Here is a 20,884-nt window from a genome sequence, read left to right on the forward strand (position 1 = left end):
TCAACAGATGAATGGATAAACATAGTGTGGTCTATTCACACAATAGGACATTATCTGGCCGTAAAAAGGAATGAGGTGCTGACACATGCTACAACCTGGATGAACTTTGAAAATATTATACTAATTGAAAGAAACTCAACACAAAAGGTCATGTGTTATAGGATCCCATTTATATGAAATGTCTAGAATAGATAAACCCATCAAGGCAGAAAGCAGATTAGTGGTTGCCAGGGGCTAAGGGGAGGCAGGGATGAGGAGTGACTTGTTTAATGGGTACAGTTTCTCCTCTGAGGGCGATGAAAATGTTTTGGAACTCCATAAAGGTGATGGCCGCACAACACAGAGACTGTAATAAATGCCATTGACTTGTACATTTTAAAATGGTTCATTAATTATGATTAATTAAAATGACTACTTTTATGTTTGAGAATTTCATCCCAATTTTTTAAAACTATAAAGAATATGAATGACTGTGCCTCCTCCCGTTTGAAACAAAGGTAGAATACAAATACACTATGTTCTACCTTGGAATTTTTTCAATTAAAAATATATCCCAGAGGGGAGAAAAACTAGTGTAATTAAGGATGTTTAAAAATAAAACAAAAACAGATTGACCACACAGGCACCTGGGAAAACTGTGAACCATTCTTTTTAACAGCTGCATAATAGTACATGGTATGGACAGACCAGAATGAGTCACTCATTTACCCAAAATGATGAATGATGAGTTTTCATTTTGGTTGGTTTTTGTTTTTTTGTTTTTTTTCCCTTTTCTTTTGGTTTCTAGACATATCTAGGTACTTTACACACAGGATTTTTTTTTTTCGCCCCTACTTCAATCCTAGTTTTCTCCCATTTTTCAGATGAGAAAACTGAGGTCCGGAGAGGAGAAAGCCAGGAAGTAGCTGAACCAGCACTCCAAGCCAGGCCTGTCTGACGACAGCAAAGCCACACAGCCCTGGGCCCACTCCTTGCTGGGGATACAGCAGGGAACAATACTGACCATGCTACCTGCCTGGGGCGAGCTGGCATTCTACTGGGGGAGTCAGAGCAGAAACAAGATAAAGCAGTAATCTACATGGCCTATTCCCAGGTGTCAAGATTACAGGCAGAAATAAAAGAGAGAAGGGGGAGAAAAGGAGGTTAGGAGGTCAAGTTTTAAATAGGACAGACAGGAAATGCCTCGCCGGGAAGGTGACATTTGGGCATGGAGGTGAGAGAGGGAAGCTCTGTGGCTTTCATTCATTTGAGGGAACAGTGTTCAGAACAGAGGGAATAGCAAGCACGAAACCTGGAGGCAGGGAGCTACAGATTGCTGGGTACCGCTGGGGCAGGAAGGGAAAGAAGCAAGGCCAGGCCATAGAAGGACTGTAACCCCACTGAGCTGGCTGGGCTTTATTCTGAGAGTAATAGGAACCCATGGCACAGGTTGAAGTAAAGCAGAGTGGAGGTTAGATTTGGTTTTGAAAGACTTCCTGCTGCTTCTCCAGGTTGGAGAGCAGGAACAGGAGAGGATGTCGATGGTGGCTCCGAGAGGGAGGGTTGCCATGGAGATGGAGAGAAGCTGTCTGGTGCTGTATGGCTGACCTGGAGAATGGAAAGAGGCCCTGCCCATCTCCCCTCCATCTAAGTACCTTTGAAGTTAATCCCCCTTGAAGGAAGCCAAATCCCAACCTCCCCGGAGAAAGTTCCAAGAAAGGAAGAAGAACTTTTCTGACTCATGGGCCTGAGCCTCCTGACTTCCCTAAGCTTAGATGATGGGGTAGAGAACCCTGTGGAGGACTGAGAGCAAATAAAGTAATTACACTGTGTTAAGTGATAGCACTTAACAGAGTAACCTGACTTGTGGGGGGTAGCATCAGGGAGGGCTTCCTGGAGGAGGTGTGTGAGCCAGAATCAGAATAAGAAATAGAAGGTTACCTAGGCCAAGGATAGAAGGAAAAGCTTTGTAAACAGAGAGAACAGCACATGCAATGGTCCTGAGACTAGAGGCAGCCTAGTGGGTTCAAGTTTCTAAAAGGAAGCCTGGCTGGGCCGAAAGAACTCTGCATGCTGAGCCCAGGGCAGACAGTGGCCTAAGCCAGAGAACACACCCAGCTCGACCCCACACATGGTCAGCTCCTGGCAAGGATTGCTTCTGCTGCCATGGAGGTTACGTTGGTGAAGCTCCCCACCCATAAACTTCTCTGAAATTCACCATAAGCCAATAAAATAATAAGCAAATTTGGAACAGAAATAAAGGAAGTCTCAGAAGTTGTTATTCTCTTTGGAGAGACGAGGAAAGCGAGGCCTGGAGAGCAGAGAGGTTATCACACCATGAGAAGGTTACAGAGAGCTTCCACGCCCAGTACCAGCCTCCCCGGCTCCTTCCCTGCTCCTCGCAGGGCTGACTTTGTCACGCGTGGAGGGAGCCCCTTGGTGGGTCAGATGGTGCCTGAAAAGGCAGAAAAGTGTTCCACGCAGGAGCTGGCCCACTGCCCCTGGAGACTAAGGGAGGGGACATCAGAGAGGAGAGACAAACAGAAGAGAGACATAGAGAGACAAGGAGAGAGGACAGGACAGAGATAAAAGGGAGGACAGAGACAGTGGAGAGAGCTGGGGAGGAGAGGGAAGAGGAAAAAGAGTTAGATAGAAGAGAGAGACAGATACAGAGACAAAAACCCACAGTACGAGAGACAAAGAGAGGGGGAGAGACAATAAATGGAAAGAGAGCAAGACAAAGAGACAGAGGGGGGAGAGAGAGAAAGAGAGAGAAAGAGAGAGAGGAAGAGAGAGAGAGAGAGAACGCCTGGCCTGGGTGGGCAGGGAGGCTCCAGAGTCTTGTCAGTGCCTCCAAGTCTTGTCTTCATTTGCTGGAATTTTAAGAACCTTGCAAAGAATTAAGGTTTGGTTTTAAATCACTAAGGCTCATTGCTGTGCCAAGAACACACTGAGCACCCACGGCAGACTGCATGCCAATACTGTTCCAGGCACTAGGGCACAGCCCCCAGACCCAGCCCACTCTCCTGGCACTGACTGCTGGGACGCAGGTGTTTGCAAGGGAGCAGAAGAAAGAAGATATTTCTCCAAACAGTGGTAAAGGGCTCGGAGGTAGACAGAGCCATGAGCAGGTGTCACAGGAGACCCATTCCCAAAGGGTGGGCAGGGAAGGGTACTGGAAAGCTAGGCTGAGCCCAGGAGAGCAGGGGGAGAAACAGCTGTGTGAATGGGGAGGGTACAGCAGTCAAAGAGCAGAAGCAGGAGTGGAGGGGGAAGGGAGGAGCTCAGAGCTATTAAGTGGTCCCAACATGCCAGGCCTTGTAGGACCTCATCGGGCCGTTGGGCCTCTGAGCAAGCCGGGACCCTGCCAGGGCTCTCAGCAGAGGAGTGACACGGTCTGACTAGTTCTAAGGGGCCCCTCTGGTTGCATGTGGAGAACTGACTGAGGGGCCTAGGGCAGAAGCAGGGGGCCCAGGGAGGAGGTGAACCCAATAGCCAGAGCAGGAGATGAGGGGGTGAACCAGGCCGCCTCTAGGGAGATGGGGAGATGCCAAGGAGCCCCGAAAGCTCCCCAGAGACAGCGAAAGGACTGCAGGTGGGGACCAGGGCTCTGTTTTAGGACCCTCATTCGCAAGCACTTCATGAACCACCCCCCACTTCTGACACAATGAGCTGCCTCCCCATCACAAACTCCAGAGGACTCACGCATTCTCAGCGGCCCCAGAAGAGTTTGCCAATGGAACAGAGAACAGAAGAGGAAGGGAAAGGAGGGGAGGGGAGGGGAGGGGGAGAGGGGAGGTGGAGGAAGGGACACCCTCCCGTTGCCACAGATACAAATACACCCACCCCGCACACTCACCTTCCAGAAACCCTCAAACTGATGAGACAGAAGAAAGGCACTCCACTGGAGGTGTTAGCTAACGCTCTGGTGGTCACCGTTTTACAATACATAAGTGAATCAAATCACCTTAAATTTTACAGCGTTATATGTGAATTACATCTCAGTGAAGATGGAAAAAAGAAGAAGAAAGGGCCTACACAGTGGGACAGGGCACAAGGATCCATTGCCTCTTTAAGAAACACTAGAAATAAGTGATTCAAAATAAAAGAGAGAGAGAGAGAGAGAGAGAAAGAAGTGAATTATTCCTACCAGAAATGAGAAAAAATAATAATAATAGCAGTCATTTCTCCTGCCTACCAACAACATGCCAAGAGCTTCCCAGATATTATTTCTATTTTTATAGGTTGTCATTGTGTATTTGGATTAAAAATTAAGAGACTCATTGTAAAAATATATAATGAGACAGGAGAATGGGAGGGGAGGGAAGGAGAGAGGGAGGAGGAGAATTCTAACATTACAGAAATACATCATTCCTTCTTCTGCAGTCACACTGGACCTTTTTTTTCAGTGCCCCTCAGACACTCTAGGCCTGTGCCTCCCTCAGGGCCTTTGCACTTGCTGTTCCCTCTGTGTGGAATGTTCTCACTCCAGGCAGCCAGCCACATGGCTTACACACTTCCTGCTCACAGAGAGGCCTTCCCAACCAAACAGCAGCCCCTCCACCATGCCTGCAATTCTTCACAGAACTTAGTGCCACCTGACATTGTATTGTTTACCTGTCACCATTAGCATGTCAACTCTGTGATGGAAGGGACTTTTGTCTGTTTTGTTCACTGCTGTATCCTCTGTGTTCTGAACAACATCTGACACAGTGTAGGTATTCGATAAACACTTGGGCTTTTTTATTTTTTATTGATTTTACAGTGAAAGGAAGGGAGAGAGAAACTTTGATTTGTTGTTCCACTTATTTATGCATTCATTGGTTGATTCTTTTATGTCCCCTGACCAGGATCAAACCCGCAACCTTGGTGTTATCAGAACAACGCTCTAACCAACTGAGCTACCTAGCAAGGCCAACACTTGTTTTACTTGCGAGTAAATAAATGAATGAAATATCCCTCTTCTCAGCTGGACCAGGAAGAGGAGTTCTCGAAGGCCAGCAGCCAGGTCTTACATGTGTCTGGCGCACAGTAGGCACTTGCAGAATGAACAGGTGAATAGTGGGGTCATTGGGAAATGACAGGCACCAAGCAAAGAAAATGAGAAAGAGAAGAAAATATCTACCCAGTTGCCTGAGTGCCTGTCCTGACCTAAGTCCACCCCAGGTATTGGTTCATTTCATTCTCACGATAGCCCCATGAGCTAGGTTTTATTTTAAGACCATTTTCTAGATGAGAAAACAGAGGCTAAGTGAAGAGGACCAAATTTTCCCAGGAAGGGCAGAGCAAGCACTGAAAATCAGGCCTGTCTGGCTCCAAAGCGAAGGCTCCAAGCTGAGCCTGCCTGGCCCATTCATGCTGCCAACTGTGGCCAGACACCTACTGTGTGCCCGGCAGAGGCTGGGCCAGCGGTGCAATGTGAGCTGGGGCTCTGAGCCTTCCACATTCGTAAGAGAGATTGGGTATCCACATCTCTTACATGAAATCTCTTGTTTCGATGCTAGCTACCAAATCAAAATTTTAAAATATACTTTACAAATTAAAGAGAGTACATCTGAGGGCCCTCTAGTTTGAGACCCGAGGTCTAGGCTTGGGACTTCAGGAAATGTGTGCGTCATCAAGGGTGGGGCAAGCAGAGAAGACTTCCTGCAGGAGGTGGAATGAGGCTGGGCTTGGGCCTGAGAAAGGTAAGGCCAGCGTGAGGCGGGGGGCCTAGCGTGTACAAAAGTAGGAGGGCCTTGGGCTAGCCTCAGGCCACACCAGGGGTCAGGGCAGGCTCCTGTCCCAGACTCCCCAGTGAAGAAGCCCAGCAGGTCAGACCAGACTGACACCAGAAACACCTGGGTCAGAGCAGCAAGGCTGCCTGTCCCCTCCCTCCACCCACACTTCCTTTCCATCACCCTTTGGCCCTCTGGGATCTGAGTTGTCTGGGCCAGGTTCCCCAGCAGACTCTGTCCCTACAAATGTCCCATGGGGCCAACTGGAGAGAGGTATGCCAATGGCCCAGCATGGTGGCTGGATGAATGGTACCAGTATGTTCCTGAGCTCTGTCATCCACTGGTCATTAGAGACAACAGAGCCGCAAGCAGAAAATGTCTGAGATCCAAAACACAAATTGGCTTTGAAGAAAAACATGTCATGTAAATTAAATGTCTTTGACATAAGCTGTACATCCAGTCGACTGTAAGGCAATGTGTTGTTTTGTTTTGTTTTCAGTTGTATATAAATTCTATTTAATGCGAGATGTAGGTGCATTTTACTGCTTGACACGATTGAGCCTGGGTTGGAAACCTACTGCATCACTTACTAGCTGGGGGACTTTGGACAAGATATTTAACTTCTCTGTGCCTCCATTTTTCTCGTCTGTAAGATGGTGGTGAGGGGGGTTACCTGGGTCTGGGGCTGCCACGCAGCTTAAAGGAGATAACGTAGGTAAGCACTTCGAAAGCACTTAGCACATAATAAACAGTAAGTGGTAGTGATAATAATGGCTATCAATATAGTGACACAACACTATTTTAAATATCGTTATAAAATATAATAGATTCTGGAGATATTAGTATGAACTCATGTTTAGCTAAATACAGAACAGACTGTTACATATAGATATATTTATTGATATGTGCCTACCTGTGGGTTGGTATACACACATATTTATATATGCACACACATATATTTCTTTGCTCTGTCATCTGAGGCCTAAAAGAAATGCCACCCCACTAGCAATGGGCATTCCTGACACCCAGGTCTTGGTTTCCGGTACCATTCTCTAATAAAAGGAACCAGGGCTCCACAGAGAAATGCTGATTCTAAGAGTGGGGCAGAAAATAGACAAGATGAAGCATGAAGCATCTTGTAGTGCTAGAAGTAAGGAGATAAGAAAAGAAGAAGGAGGCCCTGGCCGGTTGGCTCAGCGGTAGAGCATCGGCCTGGCGTGTGGGGGACCCGGGTTCGATTCCCAGCCAGGGCACATAGGAGAAGCGCCTATTTGCTTCTTCACCCCCTCCCCTCCTTCCTCTCTGTCTCTCTCTTCCCCTCCCGCAGCCAAGGCTCCATTGGAGCAAAGATGGCCCGGGCGCTGGGGATGGCTCCTTGGCCTCTGCCCCAGGCACTAGAGTGGCTCTGGTCGCGGCAGAGCGATGCCCCGGAGGGGCAGAGCATCGCCCCCTGGTGGGCAGAGCCTCGCCCCTGGTGGGCGTGCCGGGTGGATCCTGGTCGGGCGTATGCGGGAGTCTGTCTGACTGTCTCTCCCCGTTTCCAGCTTCAGAAAAGTACAAAAAAATAAAAAAAGAAGAAGGAGGAGGAAGAGGAGGGGGTAGAGGGGCAGGAGGAGGAAAGAGGGGCAGAGAAAAGAAGGAAAGAAAAGGAGAAGAGAGGAGAGGAGAGGAGAGGAGAGGAGAGGAGAGGACAAGGGAGGGGAGAGGAGAGGGGAGGGGAGGGGAGGGGAGGGGAGGGGAGGGGAGGGGAGGGGAGGGGAGGGGAGGGGAGGGGAGGGGAGGGGAGGGGAGGGGAGGGGAAGGGAGGGGAGGGGAGGGGAGGGGAGGGGAGGGGAGGGGAGGGGAGGGGAAGGGAGGGGAGGGGAGGGGAGGGGAGGGGAGGGGAGGGGAGGGGAGGAAAGGGTAAACCTACATTGATGGGAGTATGTCAAGGGGCAGGGGAGCCAACTGAAAAAACTCCCAATGGTCAAAGTTGGAACAATTCGAGCAGTAAAATTAAATAGTATTAAATTATAACACAAACCATAAATAAAATTAATATTCATGAGTCAAAAGACTGAATAAATGAATAGGGGAGAAGAGACAAATCTTCCATGCAAGAGAACTTCAAGTCATTTATGTAGGGAGCTTAGTTCCCTACTCCTTAGGTTGGGGCTACAGGGAGTAACCTCCTTCTGGATAGGACAATATGAAAAGAGAAAGAGAGTAACCTGACAGTGAAGAAACCTAACAAACACTACCTGAGCCAGGTGATCAAGGTCTACACCAACAGTGCTGTCATGTGGTTTGTACTTGCTCTTGATATGATACAATAAAAATGACATTTTACTTCTGAGAGCTTCCTCCCCCAAACCCATAACCCCAGTGTAACCAAGAGAAGAACATCAGACACATTCTCCCAGTAGCGCCTAAGAAACACCTGACCAGTCCTCCCCAAAACTGTCAAAGTCACTGAAAACCAGGAAAGTCTGAGGAAATGTCACAGCCAAGAGGGACATGACAACTAAATGTGATGTGGGATTGCAGAACAGAAAGAATACATCAGATAAAAATGAGGCAAAGTGAGCCTGAGCTGTGATGGCACAGTGGATAGAGCATCGACCTGGAACACTGGGGTCACCAGTTCGAAACCCTGGGCTTGCCCGGTCAAGGCACATATGATAAGCAATCAATGAACAACTAAAGTGAAGCAACTATCAGTTGGTACTTCTTGTTTCCTGCCCCCACCCCATAAAATCAATAAATAAAATCTTAAAAAGAAAAAAAAGCTATGACAAACTGAATAAACCATGGAGACTTTAGTTGATAACACTGCACTACCTACCAGCAGTCCACTAATGGCGTCTAAAGTACCACACTAATGTAGAGGTGCTAAGCATAGGGGAATCGGGATGTGGGGTCCTATCTTTCCCATTTTTCTATAAAAATAAAACTGTTCTAAAAAAATAAACTCTTTTTAAAAACTAGTTTCTTTTTAGAGTATGCTCTTTCCCACACTCCCATAGAATGTGGAGTGACTTTTTCCAGACCTGGCTGACATGTCTTCGGCATTGGAATCTTGACTGCTCTGCCCTCCGTTCCGTAAGCTCCAGACCTCAGGTTTCCAGGTCATCATATGATCGTCGCTAGGTTGATGGGAAGTAGCCCTTGTAAAACCCTTTCTGTGTGAAAAATTGTCTTGAGCCAAAAGACCAATTCTTCTGACATGGAAGCAGCTCTTTGGTTAATCCCTGCTACAGATGCCTCAACCCTATGCCATCGTGGGCTTGAATACTTGGGAGTCACTATAATTCTGGGCTCAACATCTTTCTTCCGTCCCTTTTTTTCCCAATTCTATGACCTCAGGAGGGATTCCTGTGCCCCTGTCTCCAGGCAGGGGTCTGTCTAGACCTACAGAGGTGGTTTGTAAGCTCTATCCGGCCACAATGAAGAATTATCTGGTTCAAACTAACAGTAGGGCCTCCAGTGGGCAAACCCCATGGTAGAGTGAGAAGTGGGCCCCATCCTCTGATCCCCTGCCCCAGGTCTCCTCCCTGGCCTCAAGGGCAGCTGACTCTGTCTGGGAAGCAAGACCAAAGGAGAAGCACATGACAAGACTCCCATTTCTCAGAAAGTCTGGGTTGGAAGTCAGGGGGCTTGAGTTCAAGTCCTGAATGTGCCTGTGACTCATAGTGTCACCTTTGGCTACTCACTTCCTCCTGTCTGGACCTCAGGTTCCTCATCTGGGGGTTAAGGGAGTTGCACCAACTGATCTCTCAACCCTTCCCCAGTTGCCACGGTGCTGTTGAAGTCAGGGCTGGTGGTATTATGCCCCCTCCCCAGCCCACCTTATTCGGCCAACAAGCACCGCAGTCCAGAGGCTATGCGGCCACATTCCCATCAACAAACTCACAGTCACATCTAACACTCTGCGTCTGCATCGAACAGACTGCAACGAGCTGCTGCTACCTCTGTATTTCTTTATAAAAGGAAGGCTGCAGGGGACGGCTGCATAGGTGCTTTTCTCTGAGCCGTCTGGTCCCCAGTGTTCAAGCTCGGGGCGGGAAATGAATCACCGTGAGTTTGCACTTTGTTGCGCACTGCAGTCACACATAAACGTTGGTCTTTGTTTATAATAATCACTGCTGAAGTGAAGTTTGAATTCCTCATCCCTGCTCTGCCGCCCTGCACAGCTCCCCCACCCCTAGCTCGGACCTCTCCCACGCACTCAGGGCCAGCACCGCACCTCAGTGGCAGCCCTGTTGTTGTTCCTTGCACCCACCTAAGTTGTTCCTACCTCCAGACCTTTGCCTTTGCTGTTCCCTTCACCTTCAACGCCCCACTTTTAGGCCACTTCTCAGGAAGGCTCTCTCCAGACACTCTCTTTAAAGAAGTCCCCGGTCACTCCCCATCACACCTGCCTGCCTATTTCCTTCTGAGCCTTCCCCACGCTCTGATGTGACGCTGCGTGCTAACTTGTTCACTGTCTGTCTGTCCGCAGGCAGGGGCTGTGTCTGTTTTGTCCTGTGATGGAACCCCAACATTCTGCCCTGGGCTGGGCACATGGTAGGGTCTCAGTACCTCCCAGTGAAACGAACGAGTGGATGAAGCCGAACCACAGAGTGTTCAGCGGAGTCCCGTCCGCAGCTAGAACCTCTCGCCTTTACCGAGCAGCTGCTCCGTGCCAGCCGCGCTGCTGCTATTTCATACCTGGGGCAGGTAGTTTATGGTCTCCATTTTGCAGATGAGAAGACCAAGATTTCCAGGCTTCGAAGCCTTACAGGATAGAGCTGGCCTTGAAGTCAGGGGACTCCAGTGTCTGGGCTCCTTCCAGCCCACCTGGCTCCCCTGTGAGAGGAGCATGAGGAGGGGAGCCGGGCCCTGCCCCCCACGCACACCCACCCCTTGTCTAGGTCGGAACCTCTTCAGCACCTCCCTGTCTCAACCACCTGGTGGAGCCCCTGGGACCAAGATGGGAGCCGGTGTGTGGGGAGCCTGGGCTTGTGCCAGTTGGTGCCAGGAACCGGCTTGGGGAGCCGAGTCTGGGCCAGTCCGGGGTAGGTGATGTGGGCCACCTGTCCCGAGTGGGCTCCTAATGTTCGCTGGGGCACAGAGGGTGGCAGTGGGTACAGGGTGCCCCTGGGAGCCCAGGGGCTTAGGTCCCCACTTGTCTTCCCCTAAGGACAGAGCCTAGCCCTGGTCTCGGCCCTTGCTCAGTTCCATGCCCTCAGCCAGGCGAAGGTCAAACCATTCCACAAGTCTTCCCCAAGCACCCAGGCCCAGAGCTGCATGATGCCAGGCATAGGACTAACCTTGACTCGCAGCACCTGCTGTTGTGAAGCCCCAAGGGTGGGCAGGGAGGTGGGCAGATAAACAACAGCCGAAAGGCAGCTTGTAAGTCCATAGTGCAGATCCCTCCCTAGACACTGGCTAGCCGTGTCCTTGGGCAAGTCCCTTAACCTCCCTGGACCACCATTGCGGACAGGTGAGTGGGCTGCTGTGCTAATGAAGGCTCCCCGTATTCAAGGGGTGAGAAGTAGGGAGCAGGACAAGTTCCTCCTGGGGTCCAAGATGCCCCCAGTCCGCCTCCCGCGCCCAGAGGAGTTGCCTGCCCAGTCAGATCTGCCACAATGAGTGGGAGTTCAGCACAGAGAGGCAAGGGCAAGGGCACTCCAGGCAGAAGGCACAGCCTGGGCAAACAGCAGGCCTTCTGCCCCGTGAGCCTCCTTCTCCCCCTGAGGTCTCGGCTCCAACAGCACCTCCTCAGAGCAAGCCCCACCCCCTGCCCTCCAGCAAGGCAGCTTATTTTCCTCCTTGCACTTAAGACAGTCTTACTCGTCTGTTTATTATTTGTCTTCCCTGCCAAGTTCCCCCAAGGCAGGGACAATGTCTGTCCTGTTCACTGCCCTGCCCCAGAGTCGAGCACAGCACACATCGAACACGGTTTGAACAATTTACTCCTCTTATCGGAGCTTCAGATTCCTCCTCTATAAAATGAGCGTCAAAATAGCACCTGCCTCAGAGGGTGGTTGTGAGAATTCAATGAGCTAATATTGGAAGATCCCCCAGGACGGATGCTGCTTGCAGTGCATGCTCTGCACGGCGTGTAAATATAAATAGAAAATACCATAAACACGATAAGAGAATTAGGAATGCACAGATTAGAACGTCCTAATTTTGTAGATCACCAGGCTATATAATCTAGTATACTGTGGTTTATGTTTTTATTTCATTTTCTATTTTACTTCTTCTTGACTTTTTATTGTCACAAATTTCAAACCCATAGAAAGTAAAAAAAACAGTACAATGAAGACCTCAACTCCCCAGCTCCTGACTTGTTGCTTTGCTTCTTTTTCCTCTCGCTGGATAGAACAAGAAAAATAAATCTTTACACTTTTGTTTTCTTGTCTTATTTTTTTTATCATACACACACAAACACACACACACGAATAACTCTTCAGCTGCTGTGATTGTTTTAAAAATCTCTTTTAAAACAGGGGGTGACGCAGTGAATAAGAGCATCAGCCTGGGATGCTGAGGTCCCAAATTCAAAACCCCAAGGTTGCCAGCTTGAGCGCAGGCTCATCAGCTTTAGCGCAGGGTCACTGGGCTTGAGCACAAAGGTCACTCACTGGCTTGAAGCCCAAGGTCTCTGGCTTGAGCGAGGGGTCACTGGCTCAATTGGAACCTCTCTCCACCAACCCTCAAGGCAGCACCTATGAGAAGCAATCAATGAATAAAGTGCCACAACTACGAGTTGATGCTTCTCATCTCTCTCCCTTCCTGTCTCTCTCCCTCTCTTTCTATCTTACTCTCTCACTCTCTCTCTCTAAAAAAAAATAATAATAAATTCTTGCTCCATGAATGTATGAATTCGCTGGAATCAATGGAACTGAGTCCCTGATCTTATAAGTCTGTAATTCTACAAATCTACTAAGCCATGAATCCTCCAACCTGAAAATATTTGATTCTCGAAACCATCATCTGCTGGTTCTCGGAGTCGGCCCTTGACTGAGGTTCTCTGTTGCTTTCGCTTGCTGATTTGGAATTCCCAACGCCCTGCCCTGTAGTTCAGTTAAATCTACAAGCCAGCGCCTCTGAGTCCTGCTTCCCACTTCCCAGAAGCTGATGGCTGAGACTGACCAACGGGAAAACCCAGCCAGTCCCAGGTTCCGATGCAATGCCAATCCCCACGGATGCCAAGTGACACAGGGGCCTACGTCACAGGCTCAGGGGGGAGACCCTGGCCTTGCTGAACCCAGTGGCCCTGTGATATGTTCAGGGGTGCTCACGCCCTCCTCAGGGCAGCCGGGTGAGGGGTAGATGGGTGGCCCCCACCTCCACGCTGCTGATGGAGCAATCCTCTGAGTCACCCCCACCTCATGACTCGCCTGCCCGCCACCACCAAGGCCTGTAATTATGGCCGCCGCCTCCTCGGAGGCTGGGTCTTATCGGCCCATCAGAGCAGGCCAAGGAGAGGGATGCCCTGGAGGTCCCCACAGACACAGCCAGTCCTGGGGCTTGGTGGCACGCGATCTGGGCGTGCCTCCGCCATAGGTGGCAGCTACACCAAGCCCAGAGGTTTGCTTTCGGCTCTCAGAATTCCCACATCCCTTCCCCAAATTCTGCCTTGAGTTCCACTATTCAAGCCATTTTCCTGTTAAAGTGTAAACTGATTACTCATAAGACGTTTCAGAGTGAAACTTTCCAAAGTCCAGCTGGGGAACCAGGTCTGTTAGGCACCCCAAGGGTCAAGGAAGACCCCGTGGAAAGCTGTCTGGTAGTGGCTGTCAGGCAGACCTTGTCGTGGGTGCTGGAGATGGGAGGAAAGTAAGGATGATGGTCAAGGGACAGCCGCTGGGGACTGGTTCTGGAAGGGAGGGGATGGGCAGGTGGTAACTCTCCCCTTCACCTGTCACCTCCTATTGTTGTTTGCCCCTGCCCCTGGAGCAGCGGTTCTCAACCTGTGGGTCGCGACCCCGGCGGGGGTCAAACGACCAAAACACAGAGGTCACCTAAAGCCATCGGAAATACATATTTGGGGGACTGGGTGGCACTCTTTTCTAGGGTATGGGGATCCCTCCATTCTCAGCAGAGTGTGACTATATCAACAAAGGCAGAGTAACTGCAACCAGACATCCTGAGTTCAATCCTGACTTGATCACTCTGTGCCTCAGTTTCCACAACTGTCAACTGCAGATAACAATACCGACCTCACCTGATTGTTGTGAGAATTAAATCTGCCATGTAGTGAGACGCCTTCTGAAGGCATATGGTCAGCTTTGTCCTTCCTCCTCCTAATGTTGGCAGACCCTCCTTACCTGGGTTGATGGGAGGCAGAGAGGCCAAGATGTGTCTCAGCTCAGAGAGGCTGACTCTGCTCCTATCACCTCCTCCCCCCACAGGCCCCCAGGACACTCCAGCGGATCCCCAGGCTGAGTCCAGGACAGGGTCCCTAGCACTAGCAACCCCAACCCCACACCTCCACAGACACACACAGACCCATTTCAAGGCCTGCATAGGGCTGGCAGCTGTTCAGTTATTAAAAATTTCCTCCCTCTGTCCCTCCCCCAGACCTGCTCAACCAGTCTCCCCATGGGCAGCAGGGCAGGCCTGACATTTGAACCAACTCTCTCTCTCTCACTTCTGGGAGAAGTGAGGAAAGAACGTGGCCCCTGTGCCTTCATGCGAGGGTGTGAGGGGTAGGGCACCAGCCAGGCTCTCTATAAGTCCCCCCTGGAGTCTGAGTCCCTGGATGCAACATTCAAGCTCTCCAGGGCAGTGGGATCATTGCCCCTTTCCTGAAGACAGGTGAGAGAGAAAGATGGAGCCCCCACCAAGGGATAGACTGGGGAACCCTCTTGAACAGGTGTGGGGGGAAGGTTAAGAGCCAAACTCAGGGTCTGGATACATGTCCTGGCTCTGCCCTTTATTTGCTGTGTGGCTTTACTCAAGTCACTTCACCTCTCTGAACCTCTTTTTATCATCTGAAAAATGGGGTGATGATATTCCCACATTGCAGGGTCAGTGGGGTTTAAAAAGCCCCGGGCCCAGTGCCCACTAGAACACATACAGGACAGTTTCCTGGGCTTAGAGTCCGCTCACCCTCTTTCGCACACTGCACCCAAGAGAGCCCTGAGGCCTGGCGGTGCCGTGACCTCAAGGTCCAATCCCATCTCCAGCCACATCCGAAACCCACCAGTGGGAACAGGCTAAGGTATGTGCCCCCCAATTATACCCTTGCTCCCTAATTACTGTTTATGGCTCTTCCCTGACAGTTAGGGAGCACCCAAGCACCCAGCACACCTAGCCAGACCTTGAATTGTAGTGAATTTAAATGCAGCAATGACCTGTAAAAAACTGAGCCCAATATCTGGCACATAGCAGGTGCTCAATAAATAAAAGCTGGTAGTTGTTTCCCCATCTACCAAATAGTTACATTCTTCATGCTGTTCCCTCTCTCTGCCTGGAAGGCCCGGCTCTATACTTCTCATATGAACTCCTATGCGTCCCTTAAAGCCCCACTGAAATAGTTCCTCCTCTGAGGAGCCATCCATGACCCCTTTCATACACACACATGTGGAAGTCCTCTCCCCTGGGATTCCTGGCACCGCACATGGGCGCCTCCTTCCAGAGCCTGGCCACATTACAGGTAGCTGAGCTGGTGCCCGTGGGTTCACCATGAGATCACGGTGCCTGGCAGGTAAAGATGTGGGTGGAAGGTGCTCCTTCTCTCCCAGGCACGCTCTCTTTCTTCTGTCTCTTGTATAATTCCAACCAAAAGCGGACCCAAAGAGTCTCCATAGACATGGGAAGAACTTATCATTCCAAACTTTGAAAATTTCCTCAGGCCACTATCATAGCGAAGGACAATGCAGATCCCAAAAAGACTAAAATCCAGAATTCAAGAGCCCTTTAATCAAATGTATTATAGATTATTTTCAAAAATAAAGGAAATACCATGTGACAAGGTAGGAAAAATGAAGCAGCTCTGTGTGTGCTGATCTGGAATAGCCTATAAGATAAGTTATCAAGTAAAACAAAAGTAAAGTGAGGGGCAGAATTGGGTATGATGTATTGGCTCCCATTTGTCTGGGAAGATGGCAGGGGGCAGGGAGGGGAGGACAATTTATATATGGCTGTACGCACATAAATTTGCTCTGAGGGGAAATCAGTTAGTGGCGGCTGTGTCTGGGGAAGGAAAGTCAGAAACTGGGTCGGGGAGGGCAGAGATTCACTTTTTATTTCATATCCTTTTGTACTTTTGGGTTTTGTACCATTTGCTCACTTTAGCTATTCAAAAATAAGCACATGAATAAAGTTTAGGGCTTTGGAAGACACATACTCAATCACCAGGCCCCACTCAAGGAAGAAACACTCCCCAGAACCCCTCACAGCCTATCCTTCCTTGAATGCTCCCAGTGACAGGAAGCTCAGTAACTTACCAGTAAGCTAATCCATCCTGGGGTAGTTTGGAAGTGTGGATTGGGGTTCAATGAGAGGAGGCACAAAAGTACTTCTGGGGCTGCAAACAGGTGCCGCTCTTTTGCCTCCAAAAGTAGGCAGAAATTTGAGTTCCTGTCTAAGGACAAGCTCTGAGGGCCTGTCTATTCCCAGGCCCAGGTGGGAGGTAGGTAGAGTGTCAGGGTGTGCTCTCCTGTGACTCAGGTCCCACGGGTGCCTGGGGCACAGCCAGCTTCTCAGGACACAAGGCTGTGACTCAGGGCCACACAGCGGGGCCAACCCAGGTGGCAGCTGGCGGGCCACCCGCACACCCGTGCCTTTCCCAGCCTCGAACCCAAGCAGGGCCTCTGTTCCAGACACGTATCACCTAGCTTGCCCCCACGGTCCCGTTGATAGAAGACAGGATGGGTGATTAAGGCCCTGGCTCCGGGCAGCCTGGGTATAAATCCTGCCTCTGCTGTTCACTGGCTTGAGCCTCAGTTTCTTCATCTGTACAGCAGGTAGCCCTGTCGCCCTGCCTTCCTGCAGAGCTATGCTGATCAGCTCAAGCAATCTGCACTCAGTTAAATGTCAGCCATTATTACTACTGTGGGTACCCAGCCCTATCAATGGGCTCACTGATACTGGAGCCTCACCAGGAAACTGAGTGCCCCAGCATACCATGCATGGCTGTCAGCAGGCCTCCAGGGTCACCTGGCTTCAGAGAGATCTACCAGGAAATCCCTGAACAGGAGGCCTAGGTCCTCCGACAGGTTGTCAGCTCCACGAAAGGACCGTCTTTTCTGTTTTATTAGCTGTGCCCTGTGCCTGGAAGCAGGCCCGGCAGCCGTCAGGATAGCTTCCCAGGAGGGCAACCCAGGCCGTCACACAGGCCCACGCTCAGAAGTTCCCACTCTTGGTTTAATGCTGGCGCCATCTTGAAATTCTTAATTTTTTTTTAATTTTTATTTTATTTATTCATTTTTAGAGAGGAGAGAGAGAGAGACAGAGACAGAGAGAGGAGAGAAAGACAGAGGGAGAGAAGGGGGGAGAAGCTGGAAGCATCAATTCCCATATGTGCCTTGACCAGGCAAGCCCAGGGTTTCGAACCTGCGACCTCAGCATTTCCAGGTCGACGCTTCATCCACTGCGCCACCACAGGTCGAAATTCTTAATTTTGAACAAAGGAACGGCATTTAATTTTGCACGGGGCCCCAAAAGTTCTACAACCAGTGCTGTTCCTAGTGGACACCCAGTATTGTTTCTGAATGAATGAAAGACCACAAGCATGCCTCCTGTGGCATCACCTGTGTCTCATCTTACTGTCAGAACCACGGGTTCCAAGTCTCCTTCAAGAGATGGAGAAACTGCCTGACCTGTGGTGGCGCAGTGGATAAAGAGTCAACCTGGAAACGCTGAGGTTGCCGGTTCAAAACCCTGGGCTTGCCTGGTCAAGGCACATATGGGAGTTGATGCTTCCTGCTCCTCCCCCCTTCTCTCTCTCTGTCTCTCTCTGTCTCTCTCTCTATCTCCCCCCTCTCTATAATGAATAAATAAAATCTAAAAAAAAAAATGTTAAAAAAAAAAAAAGAGATGGAGAAACTGAAGCTCACGGAGCTGAATAGACTTACCCCAAAACACCCAAAATTTAAACCCAGGCCTGTTGGGCCCCAAGCGCTGGTGCCCATGGCCCCCTCAGATGTAGAGGGGTGGCATCTCTGTGCCAAGGGAGTCCCCAACACCGTGGATCTCAGGGCAGCTGGGCCAAGTGTCAAGCTCTGCCTCCCAGACCAGAGATGTTCTACTTCCCTTTCCTCAGACAGGGAAACTGAGGCCCAGCTCATGGTGGCAGTTGGCGCAGCTCATGGTAGGAGCTGGCCCAGCTTGGTGAGGGTGCCTGCCCAAGAGGCAGCCTGGCTGGGTGCCCGGTCAGGGGGCGGGGGCCTCTGTGAATTGCTCCTCAGTCCCGCCGACCACAAGCGGGTTGGGTGAAAGGCGGCTGCTCCCCGCCCGCTTCCCCGCCAACGTGGGCCCAAACAATGGGCCTTTGTGCCGTCGTGGGCGGGTTGTCAAGGTGCGCGGCCCTGGCCCTGGGCCCTGGCCTCGGCCTCCATACCAGCAGGGGGGCCGGGCCAGGGGGTCTACAGGGGCCAGGAAATCCAGCAGACAAGGGACCAAGGCCTCCCTGAGAGCATCAGAACAAAGGAAAACAGGCACAGAGAAGGTGCTCCAGGCACCCAGGGCCAAAGGGGCATCAGAGGCAGGTAGGGAACCTGGGACACCAGCCTCCCCCTCACTGGGGCCTCAACGTTACCACCCTACAGTAAGGGGCTTGGACATCCCTGCTCCTGAAACCTGCCCTCAGGGGATCAGCAGAGCCAGAACCCCCCATCTCTCTCTTCCCATCACCCCCATGTCCCCTTTGCAAAAAGGCTCAGCCAGAAGTGCCACCTTTATCCCCTTCTCTGGAGCCCCCCCCCCCCCGATTGCATTAGCCATAACACTGCTAGGAAATTGTCAACCCCTCAGAGGGCCCCGCCTGACCCTCTCTAAACTTTCCTCTCTTTCAAGATCATGTGCCCAGCAGGAAACCACCTGGTCAGGCAGGTAGCGCTATGATCCCCATTTTATAAGAAAAAACTGAGGCTCTACGAGAGGACTGGGCTCGCCCAAGGTCACCCACCAGGACGCAGAAATTGTGTGTAGTCAGTGCCAGAGGTTTTTAGTGATCCCCAGGGGGAAGAGCAGGCCCTGTCCTCCCAGCACCCACCTTCTGGTGGGAAAGAGAGGGATGTCAACAACAGTGACAATAACAAGTAGCTATCAGTTATGGAGTATTGAACAAGTGCTTTATGTGTAGACTCTCATTTCATTGTTGCAAAATCACTGGGAGGCTGATATGAATAGTATCCCTATTTTTATAGACGAGGAAACTGAGGTTCTGAGCAGCAAAGTCACATGCCCAAGGCCACACAGCCAGAAAGTGGGAGGAGGGCTTCAACCCTGGGGGCTTCTGGTCCCTAGAGTCCCAGTCTTATTCCCCCCCACCCCCACCACAGCCAAGTTCCCGAAATGTCCCTTAAATATATCTGCATCAGTCGCCCCTCATCTTCATCTCCCGCTTGAATGGATGCAAAAAGCCCCCCAACCTCATCCCCACTGGCCTCTCCCAACACCTAACAGGTGATCATAAAAATCCAGAAAAAGAAGCCAGTAATGGAACAAGTTAAACATCTGCGCACAGGAGCTCGGAAGAGATCGCTGTGGTCTGTTCACACCACAGAGCCTACAGCAAGAATAAATAGATACACCCAAGCTGCTACACCATCTCTGGAACAGAACTCTGAGTGGAATAAAAGCAAGTTGTAGAAGCAGAGGTACAAGAGATGCCATCTGTACAATCACACCCACAACGAAAGCAGTGAGCAGTGACCCAAATCCCTCTCCCTCAGGGATGCGTGTGTGTGTGTGTGTATGTCTGTGTGTAAGTATAAAGATGTGGTAGAACTACTTTGGGAAACTGGCCCTAGCTACAAAAACTAAATATGTGCATATTTCATCAGCTAGCAATTCTACTCCCGAATATATACTAAAAGAAATGCATTCTTATGTCCGCCAAAAGATATGTATGAGATTGTTATAGCAGCACTATTGGAAATCCTGGAAACTAGAAATAACGTACATCTCCATATACAGGGTAATTAGTCACACTGGGGTCTATTTAAACAGTGGAATACTATACAGCTGTGAAAAAGAATGGCCCACTGACACAAAATCTGGATAGATCTTCTCATGAGCATAATGCTGAGTGAAAGTGCCAGACATAAAAGAGCACACATAAAATTATTCCATTTATATGAAGTTCAAGAATAGTACAGCCCAAGGCTAGGAATAGCCTCTGCCTTGATCTGGGTGTTGATTCCCATGGGCTTTCAAATTGTACAATTAAGATTTGGGCATTTTACTTTGTATATCTTATACTTCCATCAAATGCACCACAGAAGGATAAAGACATGCATGGAAACGCAACACCAAATCCAGGGCTGCAGTAACTTTTCGGAGAGATACAACCGGGAGGGGCATAGGAGAGTCTCACCTATATTGGGGCGTTTTCTTCTTAAGCTGAGTGATGCTTGCATAGAAGGTTATTTTATTATCCTTTGAACACCTTTGAATGTCTAAGATATTTTTCACTGAAAACCGAACCAGAACCAAAAACCATTCCCGCGGCTTCTCCTGCTCCAGAACGCACGGGGGCTCCCCACTGCTGACAAGCTCAGGTCCGCCCTCCTTCAGCGTGCCATTCAGAATCTCATCCTGGGCCTCAACCTGTCTTTCCAGCCTCCTCATCTCTCCCCACCAGCCAAGCTGGTCTCCTCACTCTTCCCCTAACACGCCTTAAGCATTCCCATCTCCACGCCTTTCCTCCCACCTGGAATGCCCTCCCCATTCCTGTCTACTTGCTCTGTGCCAGGCATTTTGCCGAGTGCTGTAGGCTATTAACTCCTGATATTGGGGACTGAGCCATGGGGAGAGTGGGGCATTGCTTTCAGCCCCAAATAATCTCTACTGTCACCCTGAAAAACTACCCGAAACAGTCCAAGTACAGAGTGGTCTTGCTGTGTCCACAGTTTCAAGAAAAATCCTCCCAAACCTCAACCATTCCCTGAGCCCCTTGAATATAGAAATTCCGGCTCTCCATAGATTTAGTCTTGACTCATCAGTAAGGGTTAGGTCTTTATTGTTCTAGTTTTACACAGGGGGAA

Source organism: Saccopteryx bilineata, chromosome 6 (genome assembly GCF_036850765.1).
Source record: "Saccopteryx bilineata isolate mSacBil1 chromosome 6, mSacBil1_pri_phased_curated, whole genome shotgun sequence".
NCBI lineage: Eukaryota > Metazoa > Chordata > Mammalia > Chiroptera > Emballonuridae > Saccopteryx > Saccopteryx bilineata.